General features: G+C 48.4%; 1 long non-coding RNA gene across 5 annotated transcripts; it reads left to right on the top strand.

The window, feature by feature from the left end:
• Positions 1–13,415: 13,415 nt before the first annotated feature.
• Positions 13,416–21,354, top strand: LOC105474594 (uncharacterized). Of its 5 annotated transcripts, XR_011610390.1 has the most exons (5): positions 14,271–14,452; positions 14,780–15,235; positions 15,476–16,069; positions 16,167–16,362; positions 17,907–21,354. It is a non-coding gene; the product is annotated as an uncharacterized lncRNA (long non-coding RNA). The 5 variants fall into 5 exon arrangements; XR_982835.2 differs by lacking the exon at positions 14,271–14,452 and adding an exon at positions 13,416–13,441 and having other exon boundaries at positions 14,780–16,069; XR_011610386.1 differs by having other exon boundaries at positions 14,780–16,069; positions 18,337–21,354.
• The last annotated feature ends 2,866 nt before the right edge of the window (positions 21,355–24,220 follow it).

Raw genomic sequence — 24,220 nt, 5'->3', positions numbered from 1 at the left:
AGTCTTTGGAGTAGGTCCCCGAAGCCAGGCCACAGCACAGCCAATTCGTTGGGCACACACAAAGCACAGGCCCAGCTCAGGGATTTTTCTCTTTCAATTTCCAAGGCTGATTTGAAGACTGACTCTAATGAATCAGGGTCATGGTGAAAGACTAGGGAAAGAATGAAATCGAGATAATCCATTTTTAGCAGTCAATGTCAAAGAGTTATCCCTTTGACTGGGTCTGGTTCAATCAATAGTTAAGAATTTGGTTAACTGCTAATGAGTAATTTATATGTTTTTGTAAGAAATGTATGAGAGAAATAGAAATGGAAAGAGTGGCTCTGGAAGGTTAAAGACAACAAACTTCCCGATAAGGCTGAAGAATCTTCCCTTGGACCCCAGTTCAGTTAATGGCATCTCCCTCCACTCAGTTATTGAATTGGAATCTGTGAGTCATCCTGGACCATCCTCCTCCTCCTTCACCCCCAAATCTAGTTGTTCATCAAATTCTATTGATTTTCACACGTATTTACCTAATCTCTCTCCTTCTCTCTGTAAGACTGAGGAAATGGTGGTACCTACTTCTTAGGGTGGTGGTGACAGTGAAATGTTAAGGCAATAAAGTGTCAAGCACTGTGAACAGCACACCCAATAAATGTTAGTGAATATTCTCTTTTTTTTTTTTTTTTGAGATGAAGTTTCATTCTGTCTCCCAGGCTGGAGTGCAGTGGTGCAATCATAGCTCACTACAGCCTCAAACTCCTGGGCTACAGGGCTTCTCCCATCTCAGCCTCCCAAGTAGCTAGGACTACAGACATGAACTACCACACCTGGTTAATTTTTTATTTTCTTTAGAGGTGGTATTGCACTATGTTGCCCAGGCTGGTCACAAACTCTTGGCCTTAAGCGGTCCTCCTGCCTAGGCCTGATCCCAAAACGCTGGGATTATAGATGTGAGCCACCACACCTGGCCTAAGAAAGACTCTAATCTATTAGGAGCTCAAAACAGTCATGATTTATGTTAGAAAGATAAGAAAAGGTAAACATTTCTTAACCTTTGATGTTGTAAAGAGATATAGTACCTATACCTTGCTGTTGTGGTCAAAATTAAAATCCACTGGACTGGGCGTGGTGGCTCACACCTGTAATCCCAGCACTTTGGGAGGCTGAGGCAGGTGGATCATGAGGTCAAGAGATCGACACCAGCCTGGCCAACATGGTGAAACCCCATCTCTACTAAAAATACAAAAATCAGCTGGGTGTGGTGGCATGCCCCTGTAGTCCCAGCTGCTTGGGAGGCTGAGGCAGGAGAATCACTTGAACCCGGAGGGATGGAGGTTACAGTGAGCCAAGATCACACCACTGCACTCCAGCCTGGGCAGCTGAGTAAGACTCCATCTCAAAAAACAACAACAACAACAAAAAAAACAAAAAACAAAACAAAACAAAAAACACCACTAAAAAATAATTAAATTTTGAGTCATTTGTTAGTCTATATGCATTTACTGATTCAACGATTCTTAAAGTACGATGACGACTACTACCACTATAAGACAGTCTGAAAGAATTTTGTTTTTTCTTATTAAATATAGGTCTTCATCCTTGAACCAGGTGAGAACTTCTAGCTTACTCGGTAAAGTCTAGTTAACATGGTGCAGCATTCCATCCATGACAGGGCTCCTGCTGTCTCCAGCCTCATTTCCAGGCACCCCCTGCACCCTTGAGAAGACAACACTTCCATGTCCACCAATTCATTCCTTCCACTCATATTTGCTATGCACCTGATGGTGTCTAGCTCAGGTCTCAGCTCCTGGAAAGAGACAAGGAAGCCCCAGAGTCTGCTTTTTTGGCACTTACCTTCTAGTGCCCCTGAAAAATCATGCTGCATCACACCTGCACATTGTCCTTTCTGCAGAAATGTCCTGTCTCCCTATCTCTATCTGCCAAAGACCCACGCGTAATGCAGACAACTCAGTTTTCACCCTTTGCAGTGAACTTTGTACAGCTCTCCCAGATAAATGGGCTCCCTGTACTGGCTCCTTGCCGTGCCTCTCTTGTGTGCCTCCCCAGCCGGTAGGGCAATGGTCCTTGATCTGTCAGAACTCCTGGTTGAAGTGTAGGTATTACCTACACAGAGTAAGGCTCCTTAGTGCTATGAAAACCCACTCATATGCTGGCACAGAACTCTCTCTTCCCCCAGCAATTGATCCAGCAATTCTCAATCCAGGCTGCACACTAAAGTCATCGGGGGAGCTTTTTAAAAAGCACCACTGCCAGGTTTCCTCCCCAGAGAATCCAGTTTAATGGGTCTGGGGTGGGGCCCAAGCATAGGTATTATTTATAGGTTCCTTAAGTGAGGCTACTGGACAGCAGGAGTTGAGAAAAACTCATACAGAAGTACAAAAATAAAGGCTGGATGATGGGGCCTTTGAGGAAGCTCCTGCACATCTCACCGGCATATCGAGGGCATGAACTAGGTCATGGGGACAAGGCAGAATCTCACAGGCGCCTCTCTGATGAAAGTGGCACGAAGCACCGCCTTGCAGCGCCGCTCTGGGGCCTGTCTTCTGCCTGGGTCTAGCTTAGTGAGGGCAATGGCAAGAAAGGGTTTGGGAGTTAATAGACTGGTTCATTCCAAGGGTCAAGGGTTGGTGGTTGGTAGCAGTGAGTGGGTCCACGTTAGCCTCCTTACTGGAAGGAGGACCGGTAAGGTTGTCCCCATATTTGCCATCTGAGTGGACACTTCTAGAATCTTCCAAGATGTGCCAATCCTTGACCCTTGGAATTAATAGTCTCTTGACTCCCAAACCCTTTCTTGCCATTGCCCTTGTTAAGTTAGACCCAGGCAAAAGACAGAGGCCAGAGCAACACTGCAAGGTGGTACTCCATGCTCCATTTCAGAGCAGAGCAACCCAAGAACCCCATTTCAGAATCCCCTCAATGAAGGGTATGGAGGAAGGGCCTGATTTGTGTCATGACGGGTAACAACACCACTACCAACATCCGGTTTCTCACCCCTCAGCCCCCGCAAGGGTGCAGTGTGGCTACAGGGGGTGTCTCTGCTGTGATTCCTCCCTTTACAGGGAATGAGTCAGGTCCTCTGAAGAAAAGGTGTAAAAAGAAAAAAGAGTGTATTGTCAATACTTCAAAGCCTCAGTCAGCATCATCTGATCTAGGAAAGCTGTGATGGGGTAGGATAATCGATCACTGCTTAATTTCCACTGGTTTCTGCAGGGTGCAGACCAGGAAATTAGACACTGGGCCTTCCTAGCAGATCAAGAAACCCACGTCAGATACAGCGAAATCAGCCTCTGGCCAGGGACAGAGGCGTGTGGCGTCTTACAAGAAACGAAGAACACAAAGGTTTCCAAGACCATACTCTGAAATCTCTGCTCTTTAGGACAGACTCGGGGCTACTAAAGAAAAAACACAAGGCAGTTTTCCATCTGCTTTTTTCCCCTAGTATCGTCTCCTTACCTCCAAACAAACAAACAAAACAACAACAACAACAACAAAACACTTTGAAAATCCATGAAGCGTTAGCTATTTTTAGAAATTTTAACTTTTTAATTATCTAACCTACATATTTCCTGAGCACTTTAAGTCCGTTTTAATTTTGTGTACTATTTAATGGTAAATCACGGTATATATCCTCAACATAATACTTCATATCCTTGCAGTCCGATTATTCAGTCAGCCTTCACTTCTTCAGACTAATCAATATAACTTCAATTTGCATATATTCTCCGGGTTATTGCAAAAGAAACCTGTTTCAGTGCATTTGAAGTATAAAACAGTGATCATTTTAAATCACACTCAATTGCCCAGCTTTTCACTTGAATAAAATTCAGGTACCATTTAGTTCACAAAGATAATTTTACTTCAAGATTTACAATCGTGCCTCTCATCTAAAGCAATCTTCCTCACCCTCTCCCCAGCACTATTTCTTTCTTACCAGCCCTCAAACCCACAAGGCCTCGTTCAAAAATGATGAATCAAGAAGAAAATATAATGTAAATAGCTGCTGTATTAGAAAAATGCACTGGGAATCTTTGAAAACCAGGGAGAATATATTAATATGCCACATTTCTTTTATCATACAAAGAAAAAAAAGAAAAAGGCAGGCTACGCCTTACAGCAAGGCTGCAACAGTGTGTCCCATGTAGGAAAGATATCTGCAAGGCCATCTGGCCTAACTGCTCACCATTAGCCAAAGCAGGAGCTTTGGGAAGCTCCTGGGAAGTTCAGCCATGTGGGGCCGCCGAAACATCATGGAAAATGCCCAGAGCACACTATGCGCTTCTTCGTTACATTGGCTCAATACCGAGCATGACCGCCTGGGACGGCCCTCTTGCATGGCACTAAGGTTTTATAGGTGACCTGCCACCTGTTAGATTTCCGCTTCCTTGGTTCTCCTACAGTGAGGTCTTTGTCCTGAGTTGAGGGGAGGACAGATTTTGGTGGGAAGATGATGATCTGAGTTTAAAGGGGCTCTGGGATGTCCACGTGCAGCTGTTTAGTAGGTTAATGGGAATGCGCATCCAACGCTCTGGAAAGAGGTCCTTGCTGGGGTTGGAAATCTAGGGTCCTTCACATTGGCATGGTTGTTGGAACCAGAGTTGTTGAGGAGCACACGCCTCTGAAGGAGGAAGAACAAGGAACCTTGGGAGCACCAATAATTGCTGGATACATGAGCTCTGCGACAAGAAGGCAAGCAGAAGGCTGTCGTGCCATGGAAACTAAGGCAAGAGAGAGTTACCATGCCAGGGAGGGGTCACGGGAACTGAATACAGTCCTTTGGACTGTAGGCAGTGGAGGATACTATTTAAGATGTCTAAATATAGCTCTAAGCCGGGCGCGGTGGCTCAAGCCTGTAATCCCAGCACTTTGGAAGGCTGAGACGGGTGGATCATGAGGTCAGGAGATCGAGACCATCCTGGCTAACATGGTGAAACCCCGTCTCTAATAAAAAAAATACAAAAAAATAGCCAGGCGAGGTGGCGGGCGCCTGTAGTCCCAGCTACTCGGGAGGCTGAGGCAGGAGAATGGCGTGAACCCAGGAGGCGGAGCTTGCAGTGAGCTGAGATCCGGCCACTGTACTCCAGCCTGGGCGGCAGAGCGAGACTCAATCTCAAAAAAAAAAAAAAAAAAAAAAAATATATATATATATATATATATATATATATATAGCTCTAGCAATCTGAGCAAGAATAAGTTACAATGAAACAATTATGGGTAAGGGAGAAGCTAGCTAGATTTCACTGGACTAAAAAGGAGTGGCCGGGCATGGTGGCTCACGCCTGTAATCCCAGCACTTTGGGAGGCCGAGGCAGGCAGATCACGAGGTCAACAGATCGAGACCATCCCGGCCAACATAGTGAAACCCCGTTTCTACTAAAAATACAAAAATTAGCAGGGAGTGGTAGCGCATGCCTGTAATCTCAGCTACTCGGGAGGCTGAGGCAGGAGAATCGCTTGAACCCAGGAGGCAGAGGTTGCAGTGAGCCAAAATCGTGCCATTATTACACTCCAGCCTGGTGATAACTTGAGACTCTGTCAAGCAAGCAAGCAAGCAAGCAAGAAGGAAGAAAGAAAGAAAGTGGGGGGGGAGGGGAGAGAGAGAGAGAGAGAGAAAGAAACAGAAAGAAGGGAGTAAATGGCAACAGCAAGATAAGTACACAGAATGAAAAGAGTAGGGAAGGCTGTGTGGACACTTAGCTCTTCTTTCTACAGGTTGTAGAACTTCAATCATCCGACAGGCATGTGAGCACCTTTGGTGTGACAGTCTGTTCAGCACTCGGGCTATAAAGATAAACAAGACAAAGTCCGTGTGCTCAAAGAGCTCTCTGTCTGTGATCCCAGAGTGACATCTGGACAGAGACGTCAAAATACAAAACAATAAATTCTGGACAGAGCAGTACTTAGCACGAGTCATGATCTGGAGGACAAAGACGCAGTCCTTGCTCTCACGGAGCTCACCATTGAGGGATGCCCACAGGCAGCTGTAATAGAGCGGAAGTGATAAATCTTTCACAGAGGGTGTTTTACTCCGGACACCCAGAAAAAAATGAAATTTTAACTGCAGATTCAGAAAGTTCTCCATGAAAAGGCGGCATTTGATTCAAAACTCGAACAATGCGCTATCAAAGCACATGGGCTGGCTGAGACCATCACTTCAGGCAGGGGATGTAGCGTTTTAAGGGGAAAAAATAGTTTTAAAAAGAAACTTCTGGAGACACTGTCTTGATGCCAGGAGTAAACATAAAGTACAAATCTGGAACACAGCGTCAGACTTATTAGGAAAGTTACTTGGATCAGGGCCTCTGAAATCACCCAGACCTGAGCTCCCTAACAGCACTGGTATAGAGCTGGGTTCTGTGCTATGAAGACAGTACTGACATTTCATCTTCCCAAGGTATGTCCCCTGGCTCCGTGATATGGCCGTACAACAAGCCTGCCCTTTGTTACTGTGTGTGCACACGTGTAAGTGCTCTCAACAAATCCGTCTGTATTCCTGCCTCTCCTCCAGTGCTTCTCAGGCAGCGACATTACCCTGGCTTCAAGGAAAAAAAAAACCAGACACCGTTGGTTGGAGATCACTGAGTAAACCTACAATGTGCTCATGCTTAAGGCCCTGTCTGTGGTTCCACCATGAAGGTCACATATCCTCTCTCCTAAAAAGACCTCATGTCTCCATTTAAGTATTTGTTTGTGAAAATGCTGTATTGTATTGAAATTATTGTATAAAGATAGGGCCTTGGTACAAAATCTAGGAATGTGAGGTTTAAACACAGTTGGATAAATTTTTTAAAATCACATTGCAACTTTTAATTAAGGCGAGGGAGCTTAATTTAAACAAATAAATGATTAGTGTTGACTACCAGAGTATAAACAAGACTGTAGTTTTAAAATGTAATCAACGTTCTCCCCATTTTCAAACATTATCCTGGTCTGAATTCCTCGCGCTGTCCTCTCTATGCAACAAGAGGCACAGTGAGCTGTGGTCTGGTCTGTTTTTGCAGCCCCTCTTTGGCAACAACAGGATAGAACCCACAGCCATCAAATCAGCCTCTAGGTTGGCTCAAAACATCACAGTGGCCTGGACATGATGGAGTATTTCCAGGCACATAGAAACTTGGCCTTTATTCTTCAGGGTTGTAAATCTGGCACCTCTCAGGATCAGTAAATAAGCTTTTTTAAAAGCCCAAACAAACTATAAGGAAATCCTGCATTCTGAAACAAAAGGTATGAAAGCTAAGTCAAGACCCACACTGCCATTGTGTCGCTTGCCAGGATGTGAGCTGCTGCCTTGGGAGAAAGATAACATGAAAGAGGCCATAATTGCAGGGCTGAGACTCCAGGTCCCATGAAAACAGGATAAAAAATAGCAGCAAGAAGTGTTCCCTGTGCTTTCAGCTGGGCCAGGGTGGTGAAAAAAATCAAAAGAGCAACTCTCTCTTGAACTTGTTCAAGAAATGGAGACACAGGGGGAGGAGAATTAGAAAGAACGCCAAGGCCAAGTTAACGTGTTTAGGAAAAATATGGGGGCGGGAGAGAAAAAAAAAGGCGGAATGATTTAATGCCAGCCAAAGGAACTAAGGGGAAGAAGGTGTGTTTTTATAAACATGTTTGCTTTTGTGTGTGTGCGTGTGTGTGTGTGCATGCGCCGGGGGAAGAGTGTGGAAAAAGAGAAACTAGGTCCCTTAATGAAGGAGAAGGGTGTTGCAAGGGAAATGACTAAATTAGCTGAGCTTTTAAACTGCTTTTTAAAAATTAGCTTAAATGAGAAAGATAAAGATAAGAGGTAAGAATGATTGGGAGGATGCAGTCAGTAAACTATTGATAGGGAAGGGTTAAAAGAGTATTTAGAGAAATTGAAGATATGCAAATGAGAGGTCAAAATAACAGTAGCCCAGTGTAGTTAGTGGAACTAGCTGAAGAATTTGGAACACCACAGCGGGACTTCTTTTTTAAAACCACTCAGTCTATAGGGAGTACTAAGAACACACATCCTAACATTGTATAGCACATTATACTAACATTGTGCATGATAAATGCATTCATTGTTCTCACATTCATGCATTCATCTGAGTCTAGTTTTTACCTTCACTCTTAGCAGCAATGTGATGGGACTGACCAAAAGATGTTTAGAACTCTTTTTAGTATGAAACAGAAACAAAATCACTTCTCCCAGTAATAAAGAAGGACATTGAGGGATTGAGTAATCAAAGGAATTGCTGAAGATGAAACACCAAGTCAGTGACTAAGTTCTGACCCATTTTTAAGAATTCAGACATATTCCCCCAAAAAGAAAGAACGTATTTAATGCAGGCTTTCAGATAGGGAGTCCCACTAGCGCTAGGAACCATTTCTTTTTTTTTTTTTTTCTTTTTTTTTTTTTGAGACTGAGTCTCGCTCTGTCGCCCAGGCTGCAGTGCAGTGGCTGGATCTCGGCTCACTGCAAGCTCCGCCTCCCGGGTTTACGCCATTCTCCTGCCTCAGCCTCCCAAGTAGCTGGGACTATAGGCGCCCACCACCTTGCCCGGCTAGTTTTTTGTATTTTTAGTAGAGACGGGGTTTCACCGTGTTAGCCAGGATGGTCTCGATCTCCTGACCTCGTGATCCGCCCGTCTCGGCCTCCCAAAGTGCTGGGATTACAGGCTTGAGCCACCGCGCCCAGCCGGAACCATTTCAGAAGTAGACCTTGCCTGCATTTATAACGTGACTATTGCTGTAGTTAATTTTCCCCATTTGCCTACTCCAAGTTACACTTAGCCAATGGCACAGCTTAAAATTGGAACACCAAACCATTCTTTCAACCCCTTACCCCAAGTAAATGCCAGAAGGCCTCCAGCTATTCTTTGTGAATTGCAAAATGAACCAGTGTCTGCCCCTTTACCCTTCCAGAGTCGTGGAGTCTAGGTCTATGCCCAAGAGAGATGCATGAAATGTTTTACTGGTTTCTGCAAATAAGCCAGACCAAGGGAGAAAGAGACCTTCAGCAAGTGATAACCAAATGCAAGTTCTGAGAATGTGGAGAAAGTAAGGTTAATCAACACCCCTATACATCTTTTCAGTGTCTCTTGCTGAATTACCCAGCCCTGAGCTAATACCTTGCTGAATCACCCAGTCCTCATGCAGGTTTATGCTGTGTCCTGAATTGGTCTCTAGTGTCCCCTTCAGCTTCTGCCCCTGCAAACTGGGCAGTGCATCCAAGGTCTCCTGCTAACATCTGTCACTCATCGGAGCCACCTGATCTGAAGCGTTGTCAGGGTCAGTATTTTTGTTCTGCCTGCTCTGTTTTGCTAATGGATCAATGGCAGTCAGTAAAGGACAAACAGTGCCGGAAAAGAATGTCCTCTTCTTCTCAGCTGACTCAGCTCGGGACAGGAAGATGGGGGACATCTGGCATTTGGGGAAGCCCTTGATTGTCCCTTAGGAAATAACTGAAAATGGATTTGTGTTGGCCTGGTTCTAAGAAGGTCACCCAGGTTGAATTTGAAAAGCAGAGGCACTGTGTCCACAAAAGAAAGTGATAAGCAGCAAGCCATTTCTCAGAGCTAATGTGCCCGAGTGTGTACCACCGGGATCCGTTTTATATCTCTCTACAGATTGGTGTGTTTTTCATGACAACCATCCCCATAGCAACCAGGTGTCCAGGCACTAAATGGATCTCAAGGATATGAAATCTCGGCCTGGTGAGGGAAGCCCACTCTGACTGCAGTTTCCTTGGAGTCAGTCGTTTCACGTTGAGGGCTGGTGTGCAGGTCAGGGGGCATGGGGCTTCTTCCTGAGGGCCCAGCTGGACGCAAGCGACAGCCCTGGTGAGAGGGGAGCCTTTTCTTTTTCATGTTTACTAATAATCCAGAAGAAAGGGTAAGAAGCCGGTAAATCACATTCAAATGGAACTAAATGGGAAGATGTTGCTAATGCCAGTTGGATGGAAGAAACTACGTGGACAGCCACGGAAGAAATGACCACGTGAGACGTATCCTGGAAAGGCCAGAATTGGAACCTCTGGGAGCCAATATTCCAAAGCAAGAAGCTAGAAGAGATTTACCAAGCAGAATTATTTGAGGAGATTGGGGAGAGGGAGAGATGACGATGAAGCTGGAAAAAAGGAACATTACAGGGTGCACAGAGCTGAGGGCTGTGCAGGGAAGGGGCAGTGTAGCTCCAGTTGGGCGAAACCTTAGGTCCTGGTCAGGGAATCGAGGTGCTCCTGTGGGTGAGCCCAGAGAGTTCACCCAGGGAAGAATGTTGAGGGCATGGAGGGTCATAGGAGGGAGTGAGGGAGAGCCCATAAAACAGCATCCTCTTAAGGCAGCTCATGCTCACCCAGAGGCAGCTACCTGTCATCAGGCTCTCCCTAAGGTCAGCCTTGCTAATGCTGAGGCCCTGCCTTCCACAGTTACCCTGTCTGGGGGCTTTGGTGATGGTCCTTCTCACCTCAACAGGGACGGACAAGGGCTCCTTTTGCTTTGAAGTGATATCCACGTACTTACTGCACAAGGAGGATGGGGAAGAGCCAGGAAGGGAGGCACCGCCACACCAGCAGGGACAATGTGACGACACGGAACAAAGGAACATATCGTTGGAATCCCAGGAAGAAGTTTCTTGAGTGACAACTAAATAGGCTGCAAATGGCCTTTTGGAGGGAGCTGCCATCCCTGTGATAATCTAATCCAGAACCGGACGAGATGGGGTGGACCGCATCTCGGGAGGAGCGCATGGGTGTGAGGGAGGAGGGACGTGGCAACCTCATGCTCCCTTCTCTCTGTAATCACTCTGTCAACCCACGATTCTGGGAGGGGAGTTTGAAATGTGTGGTTTGTCTATTGCATGAAGATATTTGGATCCCCCAGATCTAGGTGTGTCTGGAAGAAAGCTGCTCTCTCCCAAAGGAAAGCTAGGGGTTAAATCCATAACTGTAGTGTGTCTGGCAACAAAATAAAAGGAAACCACATTCTCCATGAATGAAGGAAGAAGCAGGAAGAAGGTAGTTGTTTTTCTTTTTTAAAAACAAGAATAAGATCCTCCAATATGTTTGAGATTATTGAGCAAATTCTTTGAAAGGGGCCCTGGGTCACTAACCAACAGATCATGGATGTAGAAACCACATTCTTCCAGCTTCCCTTCCCATCCTGACCCCAGAGATAGCAGGTTGGGTGTCCTGGGGGTCTTTGTTTAGTTAACCATTAACAATTCATAAAAGTGCAGATCCCTGCACGATAAGCCCAGTCCTCGGAATGTTATTAGAAAATCCTATTTCTAGTCTGTTATGAAACAGAGGTTTTGATGTGCTGCCAGGTTTATGGGGAACTCTGAAAACAACACTTGCTGGTCTGAGAAGCTGAGGCTGGGTGGGTGTTACATAAAGCTTTCCTAGCAACTTAGCTTTATCACAGAATGGGAGGCTGCAGTGGAAAAAATCAGACGAGTTAATGCAAAACCTGAGCCAACCCACTATCCCCGTTTGCTCTAAGGCCAGCCAGCAAATCTGTGGGAGGGGTTTTAACCCACGGGGAGCGGCAGGCCCAGGGCTCCGGTTGACTGCAGATTCAGCCCAAGAATGCTCGGGCAGCTCAGAGCCGAAAGGCACCTTCAAGCAAACCTCACGGAAGGCAAAACAGCTCTTCTTGACTCTGAACCAACGGCTGATTGAAATTCACACAAACACATCTTCCTTTTCCTTCTTTGGGTCGTTCCCAGTTTCTCTGGGCACTGCAGGAACAAAGGGGAGTAAGGTCACATCGTGGAATCCCTGCCAAGGGAAATGCGTCTAATGAACGACGGTGTCTCTGAAGTCAATGGATAAGAATCTCATTTCTAAACTCTTGGATCCAAAAGTATGCCTCTTAGGATGGAATCCTTCTATGGTGTTGGTTGACAGCTTTTTGGGGTTTCTAAAAAGCATGTGTCCAGTCCATTGTTTTTAATCTCCCAAGGCCGGGGTGGGGGTGGAAGGAGCTGGAGGAAGAAACCATGCAAAAATCCATTTGGAAGCTGCAAATCAAAGCTAATAGCCTCTCCCAATCTGCTCAGACACGGTGCCCAACCGGTGTTGTAGAGAGGAAGAGGAAAAGATCCCCCAGCCATGGGGACAAGTGTAAGGCGAAGGGCTGGAATGGGGAGGGGAAAACCTGTCAAGAGGAGCTGGAACTCAAGTGGGGAGAGGAAAGGCAGTGGGAGAGAAGAGAGCTCCTTTGTGGGCAGCCTCTGCGACATCTGCCCCAGGGGCCTAACGCCTCCCTCTGCATGTCTCTGCACCCAGGCTCTATTGCTGCTTCCTCAACCATACTGTCATTCGGGAAGGGAAAGAATGGTTTTATAAAACCGGTGTCCACGTGAAGGCAGCCATCCAGTTGGTAGAGAACCTTTCCCCACATAAATTAGATTACTCCAAGTCTAGATGGTTCCTGGTCCCTAGTCCTTCTCGCTGAAGACAGTGCGAGGTGGGTGGCAAGGCCGAGGGCTGGAGGGAAAGAGTAAAAAGCTTCTTGTTTGCGTTAAAACAAACCCCAAGACACGCCAGTTGGTTCAGAAGGTGAATTCCTACTTTAGGTAGTCCTTGAGAGTCACCAGAGATCCAGGAGAGAAATTGCACTGAGATTCCATTAACTGTGAAAAAAATAAAATAAAATAAATGGGCAACACAAAAAGAAGGCAACTGGCCTGCCCAATGAGGGCCGCCGAGTCCAGCCAGAGTCCCTTGTACCAGTAGATCGTATTGTGTCCATTTAATAATACGAAGAAGGGGCACCCTCCGCGGAGGCTTCCCGCAAGGAGTCCTGTCCCACCCGCAGGCTGGGGCGCCCGCCTGCAGACCTCGGACGCTGGCCAGCGTCTTGTCATGCAAAGCCATCCACAGCCAGCATGGCCTTAATGAGCCCATTTCAATTGAAATGAGATCAATACTACTCATTTTTCTCTTGCTGGCTCCCGAGTGATTCATGAATCTGAAAACTAGTTCATGAATCAGAGCAGGGTGGGGTGGGGGGGGTGCTGGGGCGGAGGCAGGGGAACATTTGTGCAGTCGGCAAACCTCGATTCCTTTAATGAACCCAGTCATGAGTTGCATAACGCTGGCCTGCCTGCTAGTTTAAAACAGTCTTTTCGGAAGCAGCTTTCAGCTTGACTTATTCACCTATTTTCCTCCTGGAAAGGGGAAGAATGACACTGGGTACTGATTGTGTGTCTGTCTCAGGGGATATTTTTTTGCTCTGTGTGTGTGGAGCCGTAGGTGTTTCCCTGGACAAGAACGTGTGTCCGTGTGTGTGTGCATACATGTACAGTGGTCTTTGTGTGCACATCCTGTGTGTGTGTGTAGTGTGTGTGTGTATGAGTGAGCAACGTGTGACCGGCCTCGGGCCCTTTAAACCTGAACAGGAGCCAAGCTCATTTCTCAGCGGAGCTTCGTAAGGAAGCGCGAGCTGGGGCAGTTGGAAACCACATCCCTGTGAGTGCCGATTACAGCCTACTAAGGAAAATGAGATTTTTATCTCACAGGAATTCAGTTATAAAAATAAAATACAGCGTCTGGCTTGATTCAGCTAAATGTACAAGCACCAGGGTGTTTTTAATTTAACAGAGAAGCTGGACAAGAAGAATGACCTAAAACATTGCATTTAAAGAAAGTCAGAGGCGAGGGGGAGGCTACAGGAAGTGAGTGGGAGTAGAGATGTGTGTGTGTGAGAGAGAGAAATGGAGGGAGAGGGAGGGAGGAAGGGAGGAGGGAGGTGGAGAGAGAGAAAAAACCACCCTGCTGGCAAATGAATGCAGCAGGGATGATGTCATTGGAACAGTTGGAGGAGAGAGGAGAAAAACAAGTCGGAGCGCTGTGCTAATCCTGTTTGCTGCCCTGAAGGGAATGGAAGGCGGCCAAGGCAGGGAGTTCTGGGAAACCATATAAGGGTGCCAAACAAGCATTGCCGCCAACATTAGGAACTGACAGCTTTGTTCTTTGTAACTTGGCTGCCCGCCAGAGGCCTCATTTCAGCTCTGCGGCATGATTACCCTGGACGGCCGCCAGCCCCGCGCTGAGAGCTCCTTTTCTTCTCTCCGAGCTTTTTTTTTTTTTCCTCTTTCCCTCTGCCAAACATGCAGCAGTTACCATGGCAGTGGAAAGTAAAGTTTTAAAAAAACACAACAAAGTAGAGAGGCACGCCTTTATCCAGATGTGCCACATGAGTAGATAGAAAAGGCAGTTCACCTATTCATCGCGGCCTTTGACTGCAGAAGAAAACACTGGGGCACTGGCTGTCAAGTTCGGGAGGGAGGTGACTCCAGGATAAACAGAGCAGCCAGCAGCCCTGGCCGCAGACAGAGAGGGGCTGGCTCCCAGGCCTTATTTTCCTTCCCTCTCTCTCTCCCTTCCTGGGGCATTGTGGAGTGCGTAATGTGAAACGGAAAATGTCATGATTTCCACTGGGAATGTGTCCACGGTTTTGAGAAAGCTCCAGAAACTCAGGTCCATAAAGCACTGAGGGGAGGAGGAAGGGAGGGAGGAGAAGTGGGCGGTCACAGTGCCCTCTGGTCACCAAGGTGAACCCAGTGAGCAGGAGCCAGTCCGTGGCCGTGGCCCAAGCCTCTGCTCTCTGCTGGAGCGTGGCCAGGCTGTTGTCCTAGGGTTGCAGGCTGTTCAGGGGTCCTGGGTCCCACGGAGCCCTGGGACCTGAGGAACAGGGATGTTCCCTTTTCCCCCTTGGAGGTACAACCAGTAGTTTGGCTTGACAGGGGGACTCTGTGAAGAGTCCAGTTCCTTATTTTTAATCCGGTTCGTTTTTCACCTGCTTAGAAAGTGGAACATCTCCTGAGAGGTGACAAGTCGTGATCAAAGGCAAGTCTCCAGGCAAAGACTTGGCAGGTTTCCGAAGCAAAGGTTACTTAGAAGTGGAGGTTCCACTGCCAGCTTCCCCCCGCTGCAAAACCTGACACTCCTCACCCTCAGGGTTCGGCAAGATTCTCGGAAAGGCGTCTTCTGATTCTAGGAGGTGCTGCAGCAGGAGCTGACTCGGCCATTTCCTGGCCTCTTTAGTTGGAAGATGACAGAAAGGCGGAAGCAGGGACTGCTATTGTGAGGCCCGTGGCAGCCTCCCTGTAAAACAAATTGGCAAATTGTCACCTTCAGATGGACCACAGCTGGCCCTCTGAAGAGCCCTCCTTGGCCTTTCCAGAGTGTGCATGATTGTGCCCCATGTCCAAGGAGAGGACAGAGCCACCAGGAGGGTCAAGGTCGTGGAGGGAAACATGGGTGAGTAGGAGATGGACCCCAGAAATCCCTCCTCATGCTCCTCCTTACTATCACAGGCCTTGGCTGCCTTTCTCGGGAGGCATTCCCAGCTCAGAGTTGGGGATGCACTAAGATAAAGCAAAGAGGGCCCTATTGGGGTGGGGGTGAGGGGACTTGGTTGACCTCCTTTGGGGATATAGCAAAGCAGACCCATTCCCGCCCTTGCTGGCTGGAATGCCCAGTCCTTCCCTGCCTCCCCAGGCCCCACACACCCTGGCTGACATCTGTGCTGAGGACACGGCCAAGGAGAGCTGGAAGGAGCAGAGGGGAGAATCGGGTACCAGTTCCATACAAACAGGACCCACAGGCTTGGGGTCCCCAGAGGATGGCAGAGCTAGGGGAGACTGGGAGCTGGAGGCCAGACAGGGGCATACTTTTGCCTCAGGTTGGGGAGACAGTACAAATAAAAACTTGTTGCTATGCAGAACTGATCCAAAGACGAACTTGAGTTTCTTAAGTAGAGGCTCAGGTTTGGAAGTAGAACTTGATATGATGGTTGTCTCCTTTCCTTAACCTGCGACTCAAAACCAAGGGCAAGTGAATCTCTCATGTCAGACAGAGGAGCAGCCTCCTAGAGTCTGCTAGAGCAGCTACCCAGAGTGAGAGAGGGCTACTGACTTTGGAGCTGATGCCCAGGTCAGGGCCTGGTCGAGCCACATCCCCGTCCTTCATTCCCAGCCCCTGATGACCTTCTAGAAGCAACACTGAGTTCAGCGGCTTGGTGTCCACTGGGGCACAGCATGTCTGAGCCTAACCTGATGGCCAGCGTCCCATTGGCTCAGCTTGTCTTCCCAGGTACTGCCTGGAAATCCAGCCTCTGGCGGGGATGTCCGGGCCTGCCCTTCCCACCTCGACCAGGGTGGAAATCCGATTCCCTGGGCCTTGTTTTCAGAGTTCCAGTGTTCTCTCTCATAGCCTGTAAGTGGAGAAGGGCAAGCTGAAGAAGGAACAGACTGTTTTCTCAGGGGGAAGCCGGACAGCTCGTGTATGCCTCCCAGCATTGGCGTGGTAGATTCATCCGGCCCTGAGGACATGAATTTGGTTCCTCCAGGAGCTCTTCCAGCCTCAAGATCCACGAATTCGATGGAGTATGTATGAAACTGCAGAAAACCCATTACCATCCCTTACACAGGAATGTTGCTCTCCTTTTAGGCTTGTCAGGCAGCTGAAGAGGAGGGTCCTAGGAGACTTTTCTTTCCTGAGAAACCCAAAGAAAGCAACAGCAGATCTGTAGGGTGTGGGGGAAGGGGGCAGGGGAAATGTATTTTCAGTAACAGAGACCCAAAGCAGAAACTATTTGCAAACAGGTGACCTGCTCAAGTTCTCCTGTGATCTTTCATTTCTAGTGCTGGTTTTTCCCCCTCATTAAAAAACCCAATTTAATTTCTTGCTTCACCTGCATGGTAAAAATAATTACATACAGACATTAAGCCTGCACTAAAAATCAATGTACAGAGAGATGCCACCTTTGCTGTTAGTCATCACAGGGCTTGTTGGCTACAAATAGAAAGCATTTAAAATACTTCTCTTTGTAGAAAGACAAGTGAAACTAGTCACTAGCCCTGTCGCTGGAGAGCAGCCTTTGTATGTTAGTGAGAGTCAAGAGTCAGAAAGGAAGATGAGGCTCTAACAGGGATTTTTCATGGTGTCCGGGGCGCTGTTTTCTTATTGGTGAAAGATACAAGGGCTGATCAACATCATAGAATACTAACTTCAGACGCGGGGCCTCCACGCCACTGCTGCTGCCTTAATGACATAAGCATGCTTCTTTCTTCTTTATTTCCTGGAGCTCAAGCCTGAACCACAGGGGGTATAAGGAGAACACTGTAAGGCAGTGCTGTTCTCAGGCCCCCGCCCTCCCATCTGCACAGCCATCTCATCGCAGTCTCCTGCAGACAGTGTGCTTGGACTCCCAGGGCTGCTGGGGCTCAGGACAGGCTGTTTGCATGAAGAGGGTCTTTACAGCTCCACCCAGAGGAGTTTGGAGAGTTTGAGGATTGCTGCAGGAGATGGGAAGCTCTTGCCATATGAGGACCCAAATAAGTATTTAGGAGCCCACAAAATCAACTGGGCCCTAATGTGCTCTCCAGCTGTTTCCAAGAGAGGTGATTTGAAAAACTGTCACTGAGGAAACTGGTTGTGAGGATTTTTAGGAGACTTGAGAGTCTGGCTAACGTTTGAATGTGTGTGATATGACACGCTGTATCGCGCATCTTCCTGGTGCAAGGCAGGTCAGCGGCTGCACACATCAGTGCGTCTTTGGGTCGTCCTATTTAAATGTACTCCAGCCGGGCACGGTGGCTCACGCCTGTAATCCCAGCACTTTGGGAGGCCAAGACGGGTGGATCACAAGGTCAGGAGATTGAGACCAGCCTGGCCAACATGGTGAAACCCCATCTCTACTAAAAATACAAAAATTAGCTGGGCGTGGTGGTGCGTGCCTATAATCCCAGCTACTCGGGAGGCTGAGGCAGGAGAATTGCTTGAACCAAGGAGTCGGAGGTTGCAGTGAGCCGAGATTGCACCACTGTCCTGGAGACAGAGCGAGACTCTGTCTCAAAAAAAAAAAAAATGTATTCCACCTGGGCGTCTCTAGGATCAGTCAACAGGTTCATTGTTTTTATCTCTACAGCTTGTTTCCCATTGCAACAGGCCTCCCACTGCAAGACAGAGAGGAAGAGCTCTGCCACCCATGTGCGTAAGGCCATGTGGATACCTCATGACATCCTGGAAGGCCACAGGGCTGTGGCAGCCATTCAACTTAGGTTGACATGGCCAAGACCACAGAGCCAATGAGTGGCGGTGTTGAGCCTAGACCCTAAGTCTCTAGATTCCTCCTGCAGGGCCCTGGGTGTTGCGGGGGCATCTCTGAGGTGGGTCAGAGTGAACCTGCAGGGGCCACTTAAAACCCTTGCAGGCCCTGGCTCCTTCACCAGAGAAACCCAACCCAGAATCCCAGTAGAAACATCTCATGCGACTGCAAGCCAGGCACTGGTTCTTAGGTTGCTTCCTGGTCCTTCTGTATGTATTGCTAAGAGCAGCAGTGTTCTTTCTTGCCACAGAGTGAGTCCTGGTGCGTAAATCTGTGCTGATGTCACCCAGTGCCTTCACCTGCCTGTCAGTGAAAATCCTGGGACAAGACCCTCACCTGCCTGCACAGGGGGGCCATGAGGTCTAGAGGCCCAAATGACCTCACCAAATGGATCTCTCTGAGGTGTCAGGGCCACTGGCGTGGTGCCAGGGCCTGTCTGTTCTTCCTGCTAGCCAAAGACTGACTTCTCAAGCTGCTGGATGAACGGGGAACCTGGAGACGTTGAACAAATCACATGTATCTCTGATTGCCTTGATCTCCCCATTTTGGCCGATGGCATCCCTAAAGCATTTGATGATTCCTCCATCAAGTGTGAGAGCTACAGGAAATAAAAATTTAAAATTACTAATCACCCATGATAATGCATGGTAATGCATGCTGAACAGTGAGGAGGGCAGACGCCACTGGCATTCCAAAACAGGAAGCACTCAGGAGCTCTACCAGAGCGTGGCTGCCCTCTCCACATCTGCACTGCTGCACTGAGGGTTTAGTCAATCCATCTCTTCCACACATTTGCAGAGATATGCTCAAGCATGACTTAAGTGACTTATTGCTCATGTGTTGCCTCTGTATGTCATGCTTTTCACCCAGTGAGCTCGTTGAGGACAGGGGTTGCATTTTAGGACATTTCCCCCAGTGTCTTCATAGAACCTGGCAAGACACACGGCCTTGTTGGAAATGCCAAACATCTATTATTCACCAGCAGAGCGGATGAGCCCCTGAAAGGCATGTAGTTGAGCTGCGCAGTCTGAACTCAGCAAAGTCCTCGCAGCGGGCTCCAAATTCCTGCCTCTGAAGAAGCAAACTGAGCCTTAAAGATGGCTGAAAATGTGAACAGTCTCAGGGCCACGCAGACCCACCTGAGTGGTTGCTCTCTGATGGCTCACTGAGCCATCCACCATCCCAGCAAGGAAAGGGCCTGCAAGAAGACCAGAAAATGCCTCATTCAGTCATGCTGCTTAGTCATGGCCCACACCTGGAGCATTTAATTCTGCTCACTGTGACTTTATTGCAATGGCACACACATTTACATCACTTTATGTGTGATAACAGTAGAGAGGTTAGTTGGGTTTTTCTGTTTTTTTGTTTTTTTAATATAATGAGAAAAGTCTCTAATATTCAGCCAAAACGTATCCTTGTGGCTGGTGTAGATTTTTGGCAAAATGACACTGTACATAATCAGAAGAAGGCAAACATGCATATTATCTCCATCTCCTTATAACTGCACAAGATAACATAAAACTGCAGGAAGTATCAAGCATAAGAATAAAAGCCGTCTACTGAAGCCTGCATAGCATCCCCTGCGTGCCTCAGGAACGCCCTTTGGTGGATTAGGATGAGCACGCTGGAAAATACACACCCTGCCGCTGCATCTGGCTAATGCCAGGCCCCAGGTCCTGTTCCTGAAGCCGCAGATCACCTGAGTGTCTATGTCGTGTCTGCTGGAGTTTAGGTTAGGCAGGTGACATGGCTCCAAAGAAAGTCACCAGCTGGTTTCTACTGCGGAGATTTGTGTGCACTTCATGCATGTTTATTGTCTGTTAACTCCATGTGAAGCCACAGCAAAGCCTACGTGATGTTGTTAGGTCACAACCCAGTCAGTGGGATCAAGACAAGAGAGGGAGACAGCAGGCCTTGACACCCTGGAATCATTCTAATTTGTAACTAGGACACCTGATGAAGGGGAGGCGTGCCTAGTCTCTGGGGGGGGAGTTCCTGCTGAGACCTGCCAGGTATACAGTCGGTCCTTGTCTGCAGTGACCCCAGAGACATTTACTGCAACACCTGCACATCAGCTTACGGCAGCTGTGTTCTGCCTGGCCCAGGATGGACTCTGCTCCATCTGAGAGTCAGCCGCTCCAGGGCAGCAGTGGGGTTGGGAAGAGGGGAGGAGGGACCGCCATGGTGCACCAGCTCCTAGACAGCCAGCTCAAGCTACATTTCAGGCCGTCTCGGAGGCTTCTTCTGGACAATTGTGGATTCGCTAGGTGACAGTCCAGGAACCTGGATCCCATCCTGGCCAGGGAGTTGTGGCTTCTGAGATAAGGACTTCGTCCATTGGAGATAAACTAGAGGGTTTCTGCCTCTGCTCCCTCCAGGGGCGGCTCTGGCACAGGCTCACCAAATTGCAGGCCCCAGAGCACCTGCAATCTCAGGGAGCTCAGGGGCTTCCCAGCATGGGCAGAGGAAGCCACAGATTCGCTTCTCCTGCAGATGCAGAGACCCTGGGGTGGATGGTCTAAAGCTCAGGATTTTATAATGCGGAGAAGGTGAAATAGAGCAGGAACCAGGCCCCTGTCTGGAGGAAGGAACCAATAACAACAACAACAAAACTACTGACAATGTGCGTGCTTTACAATTTTCAAAGCGCTCTCATCTCAGTCAAGGAAGGATGCATTCTCTCCACAGGCTGACGTTCAAAACCCAACCACCAGAAACATGAAGATAAAACAAAAGGAACCACCAGAAACAAACAAGACACCCGTCCATCCTCCAGGTTTGCAAATCAGACCAAGTTCTGACAATTGGTAAAAAGGAAGATGAGAAGATCCTGCCAGATAAATTCTCTGGTACCTTCATTGATCTCATTCTTTCACCATCAAAGGGGAATGCAGTAATGCCAGCAGGAGCAGAAAAAAAAAAAAACAACAAAAAACCTAAAAAGAACAAGAGCGACTAGTCAAAGCTAGTACAGTGTTTCCCTGGTACTGAGTCATACTTTTACAATGACCCAGGCCCGTGGCCTCAACTGATGACAAATAATGAGAATCCAACAATCGTTCTTTTTCGCATACTCACTTGTGAATAAATGCAAGAACTGGTATATTTGTACATGCTGTGTGCTGTGTTTATATCTACATGATTCATTAGATTCATTAAAACCCAACTGGTAATTAGGAAAAACACTCACAAAGTTAGAAAAAAACAGCAACGTAGACAGTAAGTTTGAATTTTAAATGGAGAAGCATTCTGTTGGTGCTTCCTGAGGTGGCGGAGGGTGTGTGTGTGTGAGGGCGTTGGAACAGGAAGTTGCTGGGATATGGACCTGAGCCACCGGCACACACAGCCGTGCACGGGAGGCTGGTGGCTGCAGCCCGGTCTCTCACATGCCAGCCTCCTGGCCCTGGCTAGTCCCTACTGCCATGCTCCCAAATCTTTCTGGTTCTGGCCCCCTGAGGCTTTCTCTGGCATCTCGGGGTCTCCTGGTGGAAAGCAGGCTTCTTTGGCTATGCACTCAGATGCTTCCCAGAACCTGACCAACATGGCGCTGTTTCTGCTCCAGACCACCAAGGATAACCTCCCTGCAGAATCTGACTCTCCCTTGTGCTCACGTGGTCCATCTCTGCCTCAAACCAGGGGTCACCGGCTCTCTGGAGACGAGTTAATCCGTACCCACCCTCTACCTGGCCCTCCCCTAGGCGGGGAGACCGCCATGAACATGGACAAAGTTCCTGCTCCCAGGGACCTCACAGTCTAGGGGGTAGAATCCAAGAACCAAATGAATCACCACCTAAGTCAACTAGGAAATAGTGCATGGTGATAACTGCTCTGCAGAGAATCAGAAGAGAACAGGAAAGGCTGGACATGGTGGCTCACGCCTGTAATGCCAGAGCTTTGGGGGACCAAGGAAGGAGGATCACTTGAGGCTAGGAGTTCAAGACCAGCCTGGGCAATATAGTGAGATCCCATGTCTACAAAAAAATTTTAAAAATGAGCTGAGCACGGTGGCATGTGCTTGTAGTCCCACCTACTCAGGCGGCTGATGCAGGAGAATTGCTTAAATCCAGGAGTTCGAGGCTGCAGAAGCTATGATCGCACCACTTCACTCCAGCCTGGGTGACAGAGTGAGACCCTGTCTCTAACGAATAAGGACAGGAGAGGGCACCTAGGCAGTCAGCTGAGGCCTCTCTGCAGAGGTGACCTTCAAGCTTAAGAGAAGCCAGCTCTGTGAGACCTGGGGAGTGGCATTCCAGGAGGAGGGAGCAGCTGGTCCAAGGCCGCGGGGCAGGAATGAGCCTGGCTTGTGTGAGGAGCCAGGAGAGCAGGCAAGGGCGGAGAGCAGGGAGCGAAGCAGACAAAGACGGGAGAAGGCAGGGCCAGAGCCTAGAGGACCCCACACGTGCACGGGAAGGACTTTCAGTGGCTTTTCAGAGCAGGATGGGTGACGGCTAGAGGGCTCTAAGAAGAGCTATGATGGGTTTGGCTATCAATTGTTAGAGATCTTTTGATTGTTGTGTGGAGAAGGTGTTCTCAGCGGAGTACCGGGCAGGCAGGGAGATGGTGAGGAGGCGCATGCTTGGTTCTAGGGAGGGCGAGGGTTCCAACAGTGGGCTCTGCCGACCATCGCTGCCGCAAGGGATGCTGATCACCTGCCTCAGCAACACCCCTGGTGTGCAGTTCACCAGGGAGCCTCATCAATGGACCCAGGCAGTGCCTCTCCCCATACCATCCCTGAAGGACACTTCTACCACAGAGCCTGACCACATCCAACTGAGGCAGAGACGCTGGACTGGAAAGACCACAGGCCCTGAATTTGGGCAGACCTGGGTTCAAGTCCTGTCTTAGCCACTTTCTAACTCGGACATTCTGGTTAAGTGGCTGAACGCCCCTGGGCCTTAGTTTCCTCATGTGTCAAATGTGGCAAGAATTGCCTCACAGAGTTGTGCATGAAACTTATGTTAAATCACCCACCACAGAGCCTGGTACATAGCAGGTCACCAAAATGGTCTTCAGGAGTTGGGTGCAGTGGTTCGTGCCTGTAATCCCAGCACTTTGGGAGGCTAAGACAGGAAGGTCACCTGAGGCCAGGAGTTCGAGGTTATGGTGAGCTCTGATCGCACCACTATACTCCAGCCTGGGTGACCAAGCCCGTTAGTAGTGGTGTCAGTGGCTGTAGTCATAGTAGTTGTAATAAGATAATACCCACTCATTCATCAAAGGTTTATTGAGTGCCTCTTATGTGCCAAGTTACTGTTTTAGGCACTTGGGATATATCAGTAAATAAAATGAAGTCACTGCCCTATGGAGCTTATATTCTAGGAAGGAAGACAGACAAAGGTTTTTTTTTTTATTGTTTTTTGTTTTTATTTTATTTTATTTTATTTTATGTTTTTGGAGATGGAGTCTCATTCTGTCACTCAGGCTGGAGTGCAATGGTGCGATCTCGGCTCACTGCAACCTTCGCCTCCCAGGTTCAAGTGATTCTCCTGCCTCAGCCTCCCGAGTAGCTGGGATTACAGACATACACCACCATGCCCGGCTAATTTTTTGTATTTTTAGTAGAGACATGGTTTCACCATGTTGGCCAGGCTGATCTCGAACTCCTGACCTCAAGTGATCCACCGGCCTCAGTCTCCCAAAGTTCTAGGATTAGAGGCGTGAGCCACCACGCCCGGCCAAAAGTTTATTAGATTTTTAAAAACTAAATGAGTTTGTCAGAAGGTGACAAGCACTTTTTAAATGAAACGGAGGGGAGTGGGTGCAGAGAGGTGGGGTGTGGAAGGGCACAGCTCAAGCCCTGTGAAGGGCGGGCTTCTTGGTGAAGATGACAGCTGAGCAGAGACCTCTGGGGACGAGGGAGTGAGCCACGTGGCTCTCCGGGGATGAGACTCGTAGGCACAAGGATCTGCCGACTCTGAGCAGGACAGCTCTGGGGTGTCTGAGCCGGCGGGGGCGGGGCACTTGGCTGGAGGGGAGAGTGAGTGGGTGGTGAGTGGCAGTGGATGACATGGGAATGGGGAGTGACCAGGTCCAGGTTGCCCAGGGGAGGACTCATAGGCCACGGGGAGGACTGCAGCTTTCCCACTAAGCAATGGGCGCCCCTGGAAGGTTGTGAACCAGGACAATATCCACTT

Source organism: Macaca nemestrina, chromosome 1, assembly GCF_043159975.1.
Source record: "Macaca nemestrina isolate mMacNem1 chromosome 1, mMacNem.hap1, whole genome shotgun sequence".
Lineage (NCBI taxonomy): Eukaryota > Metazoa > Chordata > Mammalia > Primates > Cercopithecidae > Macaca > Macaca nemestrina.
The sequence above is the reverse complement of the archived record's forward strand: the minus strand, read 5'-3'. Positions and strand labels throughout refer to the sequence as shown.